Source organism: Theropithecus gelada, chromosome 3, assembly GCF_003255815.1.
Source record: "Theropithecus gelada isolate Dixy chromosome 3, Tgel_1.0, whole genome shotgun sequence".
Classification (NCBI taxonomy): Eukaryota; Metazoa; Chordata; class Mammalia; order Primates; family Cercopithecidae; genus Theropithecus; species Theropithecus gelada.
The window spans coordinates 173,001,761-173,017,096 of NC_037670.1; positions in this window are offsets into that span (position 1 = coordinate 173,001,761).

The following is a 15,336-nucleotide window of genomic DNA, read 5'->3' on the forward strand; positions in this document are numbered from 1 at the left end:
AGAAAGAAAGAAAGAAAGAAAGAAAGAAAAAGAAAGAAAGAAAGAAAGAAAGAAAGAAAGAAAGAAAGAAAGAAAGAAAGGAGAAAGAAGGAGAGAAAGAAGGAGAGAAAGAAGGAGAGAAAGAAAGAGAGAAAGAAAGAGAGAAAGAAAGAGAGAAAGAAAGAAAGAAGGAAAGAAAAAGAAGGTAAGGAAAGGAAAGGAAAGGAGAAAGAGAGAGAATGAGAAAAAAAGAAAAAAGAAAGAGGAGGAGAAATGGATCATGTATGGAGCAGTCTCCCCAGTGAGGTCAACGGCATGGAACTAGACCCTTACAGAGGAAAAGGCGTGCTTCTCCCATTTTAGCTGCCTGTAAATGCAGTTTTGTTTAGAGTGCTCTAATAGTGTCTCTTTAACAGCGTTTATTTTCTCTACGAAGTAGGACGCGAAGTCATCTGCTGCAAAGGGGGAATTGTGGGTTTGGAGGCTTCTACGAGTCATTAAAGGAACATTGCTAGGAAGACTGAGGACCTACATGCCTACGTTCAGCTGCACTCTCCCCTACTAGATGTGTATCTGATCTCTGAAAATCACTCCTTTTGGTTGAAAAGACTCATCCCAGCCGGGCGCAATGACTCATGCCTATAATCCCAGCACTTTGAGGGGCCGCAGCAGGCGATCACCTGAGGTCAGGAGTTTGAGACCATCCTGGCCAACATGGTGAAACCCCATCTCTACTAAAAATACAAAAATTCACTGGGCTTGGTGGCACAGGCCTGTAATCCCAGCTACTCGGGGGCCTGGGGCAGGAGATTCACTGGGAACCTGGCAGGCAGAGGCTGCAGTGAGCCAAGATCACGCCATTGCACTCCAGCCTGGGTGACAGAGTGAGACTCTGTCTCAAAAAAAAAAACAAAAAAACAAAAAAACAAAAAGAAAGAAAAGACTCATCCCTTCTGGGGCCCCTGACCCCTGGATGTCTGTAAAGTCTACTCCTTCTATATCATAAACTTGAGAACACCTGTCTATTCCATCTCCTAAAGCCTCAGGAAACCCATGCACCTGTTTTCCTGAAGCCCTTCTTGGACCCCCAGCATCCTGGAAACCTACATCCTGCAATATAAGAAGCAGCTCCTGGCCAGGCGCGGTGGCTCGTGCCTATAATCCCAGCACTTTGGGAGACCAAGGGGGGTGGATCACAAGGTTAGGAGTTCAAGATTCAGCCTGGCCAAGATAGTGAAAACCCGTCTCTATTAAAAATACAAAAAATTAGCTGGGCGTGGTGGCAGGCGCCTGTAATTCCAGCTACTTGGAAGGCTGAGGCAGGAGAATCGCTTGAACTGGGAGGGCAGAGGTTGCAGTGAGCTGAGATCTCGCCACTGCACTCCAGCCTGGGCGACAGAGTGAGAAAAAAAAAAAAAAAAAAAAAAGCAGCAGCAGCAGCAGCTGCTATTCTGTCCCCTGAACCCAGCAAAAGCTTCTTTTTCTCAGAATCTGCCGTTAATGATTTCCCTGAGTCCTAGATTTCGGGATTCTCCAGTTCCTCTGATATTACAATCTGGCAAGAGGTTTGGACAAATAGGACATATTTTTGGTTAAGTATCTGTTGATGTGTCTATAGAAGTTTGTTCTGCCATTCTTGAGGCTTTTCTGTAGGTTTGAAATTTTTCAAAATAAAAACTTAGTAAATGAGTAATCCAAGACTGTCCATATTCTTTTTTTCTTTTCTTTTCTTTTTTTTTTTTTTTTTTTTGAGACGGAGTCTGGCTCTGTCGCCCAGGCTGGAGTGCAGTGACGCAATCTTGGCTCACTGCAAGCTCTGCCTCCCACCATGCTCCTGCCTCAGCCTCCTGAGTAGCTGAGACTACAGGCACCCGCCACCATGCCTGGCTAATTTTTTGTATTTTTAGTACAGACGGGGTTTCACTGTGTTAGCCAATGAGTTAATGTTAGCCAATGAGCCACTGGTCTCAATCTCCTGACCTCGTGTTCCACCCGCCTCGGCCTCCCAAAGTGCTGGGATTACAGGCGTGAGCCACCGCACTCGGCCCATATTCTTTTTCAAACCAAATCAGCTTGGGGTACTATTTCCCCAGATGAAGATTCTTGACACCTCTTAAGAAGAGGAAGCCATTCCTTGGAGCCACCAGTGGCACCCAGGAACAAAACCAAACTCATTTAGCCCTAGGATCTCCCTTAGAGAAACAGAAACTGCGCATGCCAGGAGAGAGAAGGCTGCTTGGTGGATGAGCTGTGATCAGCATCCGCCCTTCCAGCTGCCCTTTGACTCAAGCACAAGCACTTCATCTTTTTGCTGTCTCCCGTGAAACCCCACTGCCACAATAGTTAGTTAGCTTCTGCTCTAGTAAGAAATGTCAGTAGAGGCTTCCTGGCTGGGATGACCAAGAGTCAATTTAGCGTTCAGCTGGGCGTTGCCCAGTCTCCTCATCTGGTTCTCACTCTGTTGTGTGGTCCAGTCTGCTAGCTGTTCACTCACCTTCCTGCTGACTTACTGCCTTGCCTCATCTGGCTTGGCCCTTTAGTTCCTGGAAAGTCCTTGGCTCCTGACTGTTATCTGACCTTCGACCTGCTGCCTCTCTTGATTAACCTTCAGATTTCTGCCTGCCTGATTTCAACCACTTCCTTGAACTACGCACATATTCCTGATATTAAAGCACTGATCACGACATTCACCCACTTCGTTGGGTCTGACCAGCCCTCAGCACCCCTTGAGTTGTGTGCACCCAGCCTCTCTCCAGTCCTGTTAAATGTGGCATTCACAGATAGTCCAGCCCCGCAGAGCTCACTGAAGCTATCATGTATGCTCGTAACATCGGCATTTGAACAAACCTGACATTCACAGATTTGGTTCGGAAACTCCCTGACCTTTATCTCACACCTGGTTCTGTGTACATCTTTTGTGACTTCATGTGCTGCGACACCTGGCATTTTTATCCTCCTCCCCTTGTTCAGACTTTCCAGCCCCACCCCCCACCTCCTAAGAGGGGCTAGAGGTTACTTTGGTCACTAGTGGCCAATGACTTAATCAATCATGCCTATGTAATGAAGTTTCCATAAAATCCCAAAAGAGGAGAAAGTAAAAGTAAAAGAATTTTTTAAAAAGAATAATAATAAAAAAAGGTTGATAGAGCTTCCAGATGGCCAAACACATGGCGGTTCCTGTGTAACCGCCCAGCATATTCACCTTGTCCACTGCCTAGACAGAGCCAATTTCTCAAGACAGGGGAATTACCAAAGAGAAAGAGTAATTCACACAGAGCCAGCTGTGTGCAAGACCAGAGTTTTATTCTCACTCAAATCAGTCTCCACATCTTGTGTCAGAAGTGATCTGTGGTGTGAGAGCATAGTAGGAGAAACTGCATTTGTTTTCTCCTCTATCTTGTCAGGGGTATAGGAATGGAGTACATTTTCTATTTCCCAGGCCAGGGGTTAAGCTCACTAACATACAATGAGCAGCTACAAAATGAGTTTTTAAAACTCAACAACCCAATAAAAAAGTTGGCAACGTATACGTAGGAATGAACAGTTTACGAAAAACAAAATACAAACAGCTCTAAAACATATAAAAGATATTCAACCTCGGCCGGGCGCAGTGGCCCACGCCTGTAATCCCAGCACTTTGGGAGGCTGAGACAAGTGGATCACGAGGTTAGGAGATCAACACCATCCTAGCCAACATGGTGAAACCCCGTCTCTACTAAAAATACAAAAATTAGCCGGCCATGGCGGCAGGTACCTGTAATCCCAGCTACTCAGGAGGCCGAGGCAGGAGAATTGCTTGAACCCAGGAGGCGGAGGCTGCAGTGAGCCGTGATCGCATCACTGCACTGCAGCCTGGGTGACAGAGCGAGACTCCATCTCAAAAAAAAAAAAAGATATTCAGCCTCATAAAATACGAATGCCAGTTAAACTACACTGAAACATCGCTTTCACCTATCAAATTGGCAAAAATCTAAGAGCTTGGTAACATATCCTGTCACTAAGGCCATCAAAAACAGACCCTCTCACACATTGTTGGTGGAAATGTAAATTGGTCAAATGCCTGTGGCAATTTAGCAGCATCTATCAAAATTGTAATGCATGTACATTTGTTCCAGCAGTCCCACTGCTAGACATTGATTTTATGAATATTCCCACATAAGTGTGAAATGATCAGGGATAAAGTTATCTATTCCAATATTGTTTATTAGAGGGTATTTTGAGTATATTCAATATTTGATAAAGTAAATTTTAAAATAATTTAATAAAAACCGTTTTATTAAAATATTTTATTGTGGTAAGAACACTTAACATGAGCTCTACCTTCTTGACAAATGTTTTAAGTGCATTACGCATTATTGTTGACTAGAAGAAAACTCTGTTTTTGAAATAATAAAGGAAATAAATTGTTAGAAATACCCTAGAGAAAGATTCTGGAGTGAATCCTCAAAACACTGTCATTTTGTAATTCCGGCTCTCCATCTCGGTCTGCAGTTTTAAAATGCACTCCCCACAAAAGCCTGAGGGCTGAATGAGAAGCTACTTCTCCAAAAGCCCGTGTCCCTCAACAAACAAGCTCGTCCCCTGTGGCAAGGCACGCCCTCTGGTTTTACTGCTTATGCAGAGCTGTTGCTGAATTGACAGATGGTGCCGCTGTGAAAATACAGCCACGTGGGAGAGAAATAAATCAATAAGAAAGAAGACTGAAACACTCGCTCCAGATTCTTTTTTATTCTTGTGAATGCGAATCAGAATTTTCTAATAAAAATCAAATTTAAAAAATTTATGGCAGGTGTGCTACATATTGAGCAACGGTTTCAGGAAAATATCAGAACTGGCTGTGGCTAAAATGAAAAACATTTTACAGGCTGTTTGTAAAAGCTGATCACCCCCGAGCCTGGCCAACACAGTGAAACCCTGTCTCTACCAAAACAAACAAACAAACAAACAAACAAACATTAGCCAGGCGTGGTGGTGCGCAGCCTGTAATCCCAGCTACTCAGGAGGCTGAGGCAGGAGAATCACTTCAACCTGGGAGGTGAGATTGCAGTGAGCCGAAGTGGCATCACTGCACTCCAGCCTGCTGGGTGACAAAGTGAGACTCCGTTTCCAAAAAAAAAAAAAAAAAAAAAAGCTGGTCACCTCGATCTTTATCGCAATGAAGAAAAGACAAGACATTTTTTAACAGCCTTCATCCCCCTAATTAGCTTATTTTTTTATTAGGCAGTTAATTTGAAAGCTTTATTTAAACGTAAATTGAGTGGATCAGTGTGGAAAGGTAAGTCAATACACAGCAGATTAAAGATAACAAAAAGAAACAAGTGACCTATATTTTCAGAACATTTCCAGAATGATCGTTTGTTTTGTTTGATCAGTGCTAGAGAAAGAAGTGGCTGGAAGTTGGCGAAAGAACAAGCGGGAAACTGTAAAGCTGCCTGTCTGAAATCTGGGTTTTTTGTGGTTATTTGGGCCAGGCTGACTTCTGGTTGCCAGCACTTCTCACATCAAGCACCCGGCCCACCACAAACATGCACATCTCGCCACATGCCCGTGACATCACATGGCCTCCGGTGGGTAAGCTTTCTTCACTTTGTCTAAATCTTTTGGAATCACAGCAACCAATTGACTGGATGTGACTGTTTCTGTAATTTTTCATCGAGCGACTGAAAAAAAAACCCCTGACGTTTGAAAAGAGCCACTTTTAAAAAGTTGTAAACAAGCGTGAAGAGGCTTTCCTGGGTCATTAGCTGATTTTTATTTTGCAAAATGCATTCCCTGGAGACTTTCTAAGAAACTACTGTGCTTAATACCAAACTCATAAAAAGCTAGAAATTAGCTTTGATTAAAAATGGCCATTTTTCAGTCGTCTAAAGCCAGGATTGCTGTAATTTATGAAAATATCTGTATAAAGTATTTGTTAAGATATTAGGGAATAAAACATGAAAATAATATATAGTTATAGATATACTAAGCTCAACAGTACCAACAGGCTAGCTCCAAATTTCCCCCAAAATCTAAAGTTTTCCTTTTTTCGTACAGGAAGTTGGAAAAGAAACTAAAAATAGAGCTTTATTTTACTGAAAGGCAACCAAGATTTTACTTACTATTTTTTTCTTACTTCTGGAATATTCCATTTAATATTGGCAAAATGCATATTTCATAACAAAAGGAGAAACAAAAGAAAATTATCATGAAAACAATGCCTACATGAAGTTAAAATGCTCCCTTCTAAAACACTTTGTACCTGTTTATTCCCTCTCATAATGCAAGCTTTATTTCAGGAAAACCACACTCAGCTCCATCTCTCTGTGCCTAGGAGGGCTGGGTTGTCAATGTCAGGGAGGAGAAGAAAACCCAAGACAGGTTGAGCTGAGGTCAGGTACTTGGAGATGCCAAAGCCTGGTACAAAGTAGAAAAGCAGATTTAAGGATGGCCTGAGGTCAGAAAATGAGTCAAGAGCCAGATACACCAAGTTCAAACCAGGACAAGCCAAAAACCAGAGCCTTTGTGACAAATCTAAGAACAAATGAGACAGGGATATATGAATAGGCAAGTTAAACGAGACTAAGAAGCACATCAAATGGGTGTAGCTAAATCTACACAGACACTTTGTTCAGTGGCAGGACCTCTTCCTCCACCCGCAGGCTTTCCGCAGTCTTAAAGGAGCAGTATTCTGAAAATATTATGGAAGGGACCAAAACAACTAATATAAGATGAAGACCTGGTTGTGCAAAAATGCACCACCAATCCCCAAAAGGACGGTCTACAAGGAGCACACAAGGTAAAGATTGCCACTGCTATTGTTAGAACAATAAATTATATGTGACTATTATTTAGCACCCTTGAACACACAAAATAAGACTGATGTAACATTTAGCCCATAATGTATTCATCCAAAATATTTATTGAGTACTTACAGCCAGGCGCTGTGCTGAAAGCTGGGGATAAAAAGTTAAACAAAATGTAGACTGTGCTCTCAAGAAATTCACAGAGCAAGAGGAAAGAAGCGATTTCAATACAGTGTAATAAGTACATTGCAAGGGGGAAATCATGGGGTGTTAAGACAGAAGGACGATGAAAGTTTCCAAACGAGAGGAAATCTAAGCTGAGAACTGAAGGAGTGACGCAGAGGCGGCGGGAGAACTTCTCTCCTTTATGTTTAATTACTGTCCAGAGCCATGGAGAATTTAGAGACAACACAAAAGAGACAATTAAATGAATGAAGGCCTCAAAAATATGACCATCTGCAGGGAGTGAAAGCAGTAGCATGGTCTGATCTTGAGTACTGTTAAAAGTAGAATTTTCAAAATGTTAAACAACACGTATACAGAAGAGCATATGTCAAGGTTATTTTTAGCTCGTTAATGAGGGAACAAACAGAATGTCAAAATGATTCAAAGGCAGATACAAGAAACGAATGTACATATTTTCTATCAAAGAGAAGAAAGCTAGAATAAAATTATTAAATACTAAAACTCATCAGTGTTCTACAGAGCAATAAACTATCATCTTTAGGGTTTTTTTCTCTAGTGAACAGAAATAATTGGCATTATTATTAGACAAAAATAATTTTTATTATATCAATTTATTACATATTAACATCTAACTTTTGTTGTAAAAATGCCTGGGCCCTATTCATTAGCTAATAGGAAGTTAAATCAAATTGTATTTGCCAAGAGAGTCAAGTGATCCTTATATAGGCTTGTTAGTGAAACCCTAGCCTAACAATAAAAGTCACACCACTATCTTTTTGGCTACCTTCTATGCGTTGGATCATTTTGTTTAGTAATCTCCAAAAATGTTTAGCCTCTGAAACGTACTTAGTATGAAGACATCCCACAAGGAGAGTTGTGACCTTCCTCAGTCTCCACAAACAAATAGACTAAACATTATAGGAAAATAGATTTCTTCTATCTGATTCTAAGGTGTAAGGATGATAAGAACCACCCACATTCTGGCTGGGCGCGGTGGCTCACGCCTGTTATCCTAGCACTTTGGGAGGCCGAGGCGGGTGGATCACCTGAGGTCAGGAGTTCGAGACCAGCCTGGCCAACATGGTGAAACCCCGTCTACTAAAAATGCAAAAAATTAGCTGGGCATGGTGCTGGGCGCCTGTAATCCCAGCTACTCGAGGGCTGATGCAGGAGAATCGCTTGAACCCGGGAGGCAGAGGTTGCAGTGAGCTGAGATTGCACCACTGCACTCCAGCCAGGGTGACAAGAGCGAAACTCCATCTCAAAAAAAAAAAAAAAAGAAAGAAAGAAAGGAACACCCACATTCCAAGTAGTGTTGTTACACTGTTTTTCTCATTTAATCATCTCACCAATCCCATGCAGTAGATGTGACCACACTGAATTTGCATACTTGAGGAAACAAAGGGTCACAGAAATTAAATAACTTGCCCAAATATAAATTTAAAAAGTTATTTGAGAGGGCAGGTTGGCAGTATCAATCCGAATTTAAAACATGCATATCCTCTGACCCAATTCATTCTTTAGAATCTATCCTAAAGAAAGGTTTACTACTGGGTACAGTGGCTCACGCCTGTGGTCCCTGGGAGGCTGAGGCCAAAGGATTGCTTGAGCCCAGAAGTTCAAGGCTGCAGTGAGCTAGGGTGGCGCCACTGTACTCCAGCCTCGGCAAGAAAGCAAAACCCTGTATTAGCAAAGGAATAGGAAAGAAGGAAGGAAGAAAGGGTGACAAATCTGAGTCATCATAAGAGGATATGGTTAAATAAATTAGAATATATCCACATTATGGGATATTAAGCCATATTAAAAATGAGTTAGATAAATCCATACTTACCTCCAAGATATACTGTTCAGCAAAAGAAGCAACTTTCATGATAATATGTACATGTAAACAAAAATATGCTCTAAAAGCTGGAAAGGATGTAGCTCAACTGTTAACCGTGGTTACCTCAGGCAAGGGGGGGAGGTGTGGGGGAAGCAGGGGAAGGTAAGGATGGGAGGAGGAGAGGTTTGTATTTCACCCTATAGTCGTATATTTCTAGAACCATTTATGATGGCAATGTATTACTGACATAATTGTTTAAATAATGAATGATATGGGTTGTGGAAGGATAACTTGCTGGAGATTACCCAAGCGGTAAAAGCAATTTACATTGGGATTCAAACTCAGGTCTGACTAATTTTTTTTTTTTTTTTTTTTTTTTGAGACAGAGTCTCGCTTAGTCGCCCAGGCTGGAGTGCAGTGGCGCAATCTCGGCTCACTGCAAGCTCCACCTCCCGGGTTCACGCCATTCTCCTGCCTCAGCCTCCCGAGTAGCTGCGACTACAGGTGCCCGCCGCCTCGCCCGGCTAATTTTTTGCATTTTTAGTAGAGACGGGGTTTCACCGTGTTAGCCAGGATGGTCTCGATCTCCTGACCTCGTGATCCGCCCGCCTCGGCCTCCCAAAGTGCTGGGATTACAGGCGTGAGCCACCGCGCCCGGCCTTTTTTTTTTTTTTCTGAGACGGAGTATTGCTGTCACCCAGGCTGGAGTGCAGAGGCATGATCTCGGCTCACTACAATCTCCACCTCCCAGGTTCAAGCAATTCCCCTGCCTCAGCCTCTCGAGTAGCTGGGATTATAGGCGACTGCCACCACACCTGGCTAATTTTTGTATTTTTAGTAGAGATGGGGTTTCACCATGTTGGCCAGGCTGGTCTCAAACTCCTGACCTCGTGATCCACCCACCTCGGCCTCCCAAAGTGCTGGGATTATAGGCATGAGCCACCATGCCTGCCCAGGTCTGACTAATTTTTAAAACAGTAGCCTTTGCAAATTATCATTTACCTCACTAATCATCCAGAACTGCATTTGCTACACGAATGTTCTTGAGGACGTGTTTGCCACATCTGTCAGGAAGAAAATTTCTTTAGAGTTAAGGGTTGGGGACCTGCTTTGTTTCTCCTAAGACACTGGTATGGTTTGTTTGTTTGTCCCTCCAGGACAATGAGAATTCCATTCCAAAATATACCTGCTTTTCATCTTGATCACCAAGAAACTCAGAGTCAAATCTACCACCTATCTCTTATAATCTGGTTTCACGGTAGGTCCTCAGTCTGAGGAACAAACTAGAAGTGAGTGAAAGTAAAGTCCAAGTCCATGTCAAGATATGACTGCCGAGTCAGGCTCAGCCTATTAGACCATATCTCCTCAATCGCCTCGGAAAATGTCAGGAGCCATACTAACAGCAAATTCTCAAGCTTGAGTACGCTTAAGAAACACCTGAGATTAATCATTGAAAATACAGATTCCTGGCCAGACACAGTGTCTCACGCCTATAATCCCAGAACTCTGGGAGGCTGAGGCGGGTGAATCACAAGGTCAAGAGATCGAGATCATCCTGGCCAATATGGTGAAACCCCATCTCTACTAAAAATACAAAAATTAGCCATTCATGGTGGTGTGCGCCTGTAGTCCCAGCTACTTGGGGAGGCTGAGGCAGGAGAATCGCTTGAACCTAGGAGATGGAGGTTGCAGTGAGCCAAGATCATGCCACTGCACTCCAGCCTGGTGACAGAGTGAGACTCTGTCCTAAAAAAAAAAAATACAGATTCCCAAGATGTACCCCCACTAAAACACTTGGACATGAAAGTTCCTAATAGACAAAACAATGGAAAAACCCTAAATGTCCATCAAGAGATGAACAGACAAACTATGATACAGTCATAGAGTGGAATACTACAAAACACAGCAACAATAAAATGGAAAAAACTACTGATACACACCCAACAACACAGATGAGTCTCACAAACATTGTGCCTCCCCATGATGGCTTTCCTACAGTGACAACTCTTATCTGGATGGGTAGGATCCTGTATGTGCCTGGCTCCCCATCCACCAGTGCTGACTTAGTTCCTGCTGCTGCTGAATGTCCAAACTGCCAGCCACAATGTGGCCCTACCCTTTGAAAAGACCAATCACTTTATAGCAGGTTGACTACATTAGACCCCTTTTATCCTGGGAAAGACAGAAATTCATCTTGCCTAGGTGACACAAATTCCAGACATGGATTTTTCTTTCCAGTCCTCTATGGCTTAGGGAAGCACTACTATTCTGAAATGAAATCTCTCATGACAAAGTAGAACCAAAGGTCCTACCTTACAGCAAAGAAGCTGTAGCGATGGTACATCACCTGAGATCCACTTACCAAAGGGGCTGCAGCAATGGTACATGACCTGAGACCCACTGGTCTCTCACAAACCACATCTCCTAGAAGCCACTGGCCTGATAAAGCAATAGAATGGCCTCTTAAAGATATGGCCATTTAAGAGGCTGTTTAATGGCCTCTGAAAGCAGTGGATGCTTTCTTCAAGCTGGGGCACCAGCTTGAAGATGACACCTTGCAAGGGTGGGACATCATCCTCCATGATGTGCTACATATCCTAAATCAACAAGCATTCTATGTTCCTGTGGTCTTGGTAGGTAGAATGCATGGTTCTAGGAACCAAGGAGCAAAAATAGGAGTGGCCCCACTTACCATCACCCCCAATCACCCACTTGAGGAATTTGTGCTTCCTACCCTACAAATTTAAGCATTGTGAATCTTGAAGTACCTATACCAGTGGTGGAAACACTTCTGCCTGGGGACACATTCAGAATTTCACTGAACTTTAAGCTATGGCTGCTGCCTGGTCACTTTAGAGTCCTCGTGCTAAGAGATCAGCAGACAAGGAAAGGAGTCATCATATTAGCAGGGGAATTTGCCTCTGAGCATCAGTAGAAAGTAGGTAGGTAGGTAGGTCTGCTGCTACATACATATGCCATATGTTTGGCACTCAGGTAATCCACCAGAACAGCTCTTGGCATACCCATGCCATGTTTTAAACGTAAATGGACAAGCAGAGAAGATACAGCCTGAGATAAGCAAGGTAACCAGAGGCTTACACATTTCAGGGGTGAGCATGAGAATTACTTAACTGGGCAAGCCTCACAGAATGGCAGGAATGCTACTCAAGGCAAAGAGAAATCTAGAATGAGTAGCAGAGGAGGGGAAGGAGGAGTATCAGCTACAGCCTTGAGGTCAACTATAGCAGCAGGTACTCTAGTACATCCCACTAACACTTCCCTTGTAAGTTCTTCAGGGAACCGGACCAACCAGAATCCTAGATAAGCTGTTTCCAGATAAGACAAACTTCCTACTGTATAGGAAGTAAATGGAGCCAAGTCACTCAAGGGGTGGACTGTAGTGGACACTGTGGAGCTCACTCAGGTTCCCTCTGCAGGACCATGCATCTATCCTCTAGCTGCTTGAAATATAAGCTGCTAAAGTCTTCCAACTCTGTTCCTTATTGGGCATTGCTCTTAACCACAGGAAACTGCCTTGCTCAACATTGCTATCTCTTCTCAGGGCAGCCCATGCCAAGTGTGACTGGCTTATAGCTATTAGTCTTTTAAAAATTGAAAGTGGGCCAGGCGTGGTAGCTCACGCCTGTAATCCCAGCACTTTGGGAGCCAAGGCAGGCAGATCATGAGGTCAGGAAATCGAGACCATCCTGGCTAACAGGGTGAAACCCCACCCCTACTAAAAATACAAAAAAAAATTAACCAGACATGGTGGTGAGTGCCTGTAGGCCCAGCTACTCGGGAGGCTGAGGCAGGAAAATGGCATGAACCTGGGAGGCGGAGCTTACAGTGAGCTGAGATCACACCACTGCACTGCAGCCTGGGCAACAGAGTGAGACTCTGTCTAAAAAAAAAAAAACAAAACTGAAAGTTTCTCTTCTTTAAAGAATTAAAAATAAATAAATAAATAAATAAATAAATAAATAAAATTTAAAAAAAGGCCAGGCACAGTGGCTCACACCTATAATCCCAGCACTTTGGGAGGCCAAGGCAGGCAGATCACCTGAGGTCAGGAGTTTGAGACCAGCCTGACCAACATAGTGAAATCCCATCTCTACTAAAAATACAAAAAATTAGCCAGGCGTGGTGGCATGCACCTGTAATCCCAGCTACTCGGGAGGCTGAGGCAAGAGAATTGCTTGAATCCAGGAGGCAGAAGCTGTGGTAAGCCGAGATCGCACCATCGCCCTGAAGCCTGGGCAACAAGAGCAAAACTCCGTCTGAAAAAAAAAAAGAAAAGAAAAAACCCTTCAAGCAGATTTCTGGTAGACATTCTCAGGGTTTAACAAGGAAGTGGGCTAGTTAGTTGTTAATTAGTTGTGGTAGAGTAGAGTAGGGGATGTGGTTATCTCTGTACCCAAGTTTGACTTGAAAGGCCACACGGGCAGATGTTTCCAACTCTTGAAGATTCCCTCAATCCACCTCTGCGGATGCACACCCTCCACCCCAGTTCACCAGCCTTGCTGGTTTGGGTCCTCAAAACAAGACGTTCTGCCCTCTCTTCCTTTTCATCTCCTCATACCCAAGTCCTGGCTCTGAGGGATTTTGACCCTGACCTCATTTATTTGATCTTTCTCCTTATCTTAAACTTGGTAACTTGTAAAGTTAGAATCTCTGTTTGCTTGCTCTGTCTTCCAAAGCCTTTCTTCTAAGGGGTTAAACATCAAGTGGCTCCTAAATATACCTGGAGCTTACAGTCCTCCTCCCTCGCTGGAAGAGGGTTTTAGATGACAGTGATAAGGGGGATAGCATAGCTCTCAGCTGTGGCTGGCCTTCTTTTCAGCATATGTGTGGTCCAGCTCCCACAGGTGCACGGCCCTGAGTCTCAAAGTTACAGTGCTCATACCCAGTGTCTGACGAGGACGGACAATCTTAGAACTCTCTAAATGCCTTTTGCTTTTCCTGCAAATGACTGTTGAACTCAATCTATTGGCAGAACGTAGGAAACTGAAGAGCCTCAACCTCAGAGAGATAATTATTTAAAAGCTAGAGCTCGGCCGGGCGCGGTGGCTCAAGCCTGTAATCCCAGCACTTTGGGAGGCCGAGACGGGTGGATCACGAGGTCAGGAGATCGAGACCATCCTGGCTAACACGGTGAAACCCCGTCTCTACTAAGAAATACAAAAAAAAAACTAGCCGGGCGAGGTGGCGGGCGCCTGTAGTCCCAGCTACTCGGGAGGCTGAGGCCGGAGAATGGCGTGAACCCGGGAGGCGGAGCTTGCAGTGAGCTGAGATCCGGCCACTGCACTCCAGCCTGGGCGACAGAGCGAGACTCCGTCTCAAAAAAAAAAAAAAAAAAAAAAGCTAGAGCTCATTCCATCCTTAGGGTATGATATGAGTCCCTTATCTTTGTAACTTAATTAGCTGGAATCTAATGAGCTTAATTGATATATTAGAAACAGAAAAATAATCACTAATATGATTTATTACAGCTTGAATTGAAAGCCTAACTCTGTTCCTTCTGAACTATAATTAATTTGGGTTTGTTGTTAAATATGAGTATATTTTGAGTATATCAAAATACATTAGAGGCCAGGTGCGGTGGCTCACGCCTGTAATTCCAGCACTTTGGGAGGCTAAGGCAGGTGAATCACTTGAGGTCAGGAGTTTGGAACCAGCCTGGCCAACGTGGCAAAATCCCATCTCTACTAAAAATACCAAAATTAGCCAGGCATGGTGGCACATGCCTGTAATCCCAGCTACTTAGGAGGCTGAGGCAGGAGAATTGCTTGAACCCAGGAGGCAGAGGTTGCAGTGAGACGAGATTATGCCATTGCACTCTAGCCTGGGCAACAGAGCAAGACTCCATCTCAAAAGCAAAAACAAACAAAAAGAAAACAAAATACACTAGAGATCTGAAGACAATGAGGTTGCAATTAGGTATGCCAGGGGGCGCTATGTCTCAAAGTTTACGTTTTACTCTTACTTCTGGCTTGGGACAAAATTTTGAATGAATTTTTTTTACCATAAAATCGTGTTTTTTAAGGGTTTTACATTTTTGTTGCACTCTTCCCATTTTTTTCTTCATCTTCTGTTCATCACGGGCTCATCTTTTCCCACTCCTTTTCACTCTACACTACTTCTCTCTTTTTTTTAATGTTTCTCTTCCTCTTTCTTTAGTAGTTTCTCTCCTCATTTAACCTTTCCCTAAATCCAAGATGAAACTTTTCCTTTTTGAAATGACGTATATGCTAATTACTCTAAGGTAGGATATACCCAAGGTATCAAGAGAGCACATGTGCTGAAAATGATATCCATCAACATGCACAGAGACCACATTTTCTGAGCCAAAATTGGCATATGTGTTCCAATAAGTATGAGGCTGTTTTGGGGAGCAGCAGAATAAAATTTTTAAATTGAGACTTAATACAATAAAATTCAGTTCTCATAGTCTCGGTACCTGTATCATATGAAGAAGATCTCAAATGCAGCAGCTCGTGCACTTAAGAGGCTCCTCATATAGCCCACCATGATGTTTCTTCACTTCTTGTACCTAAACCTCCTGAC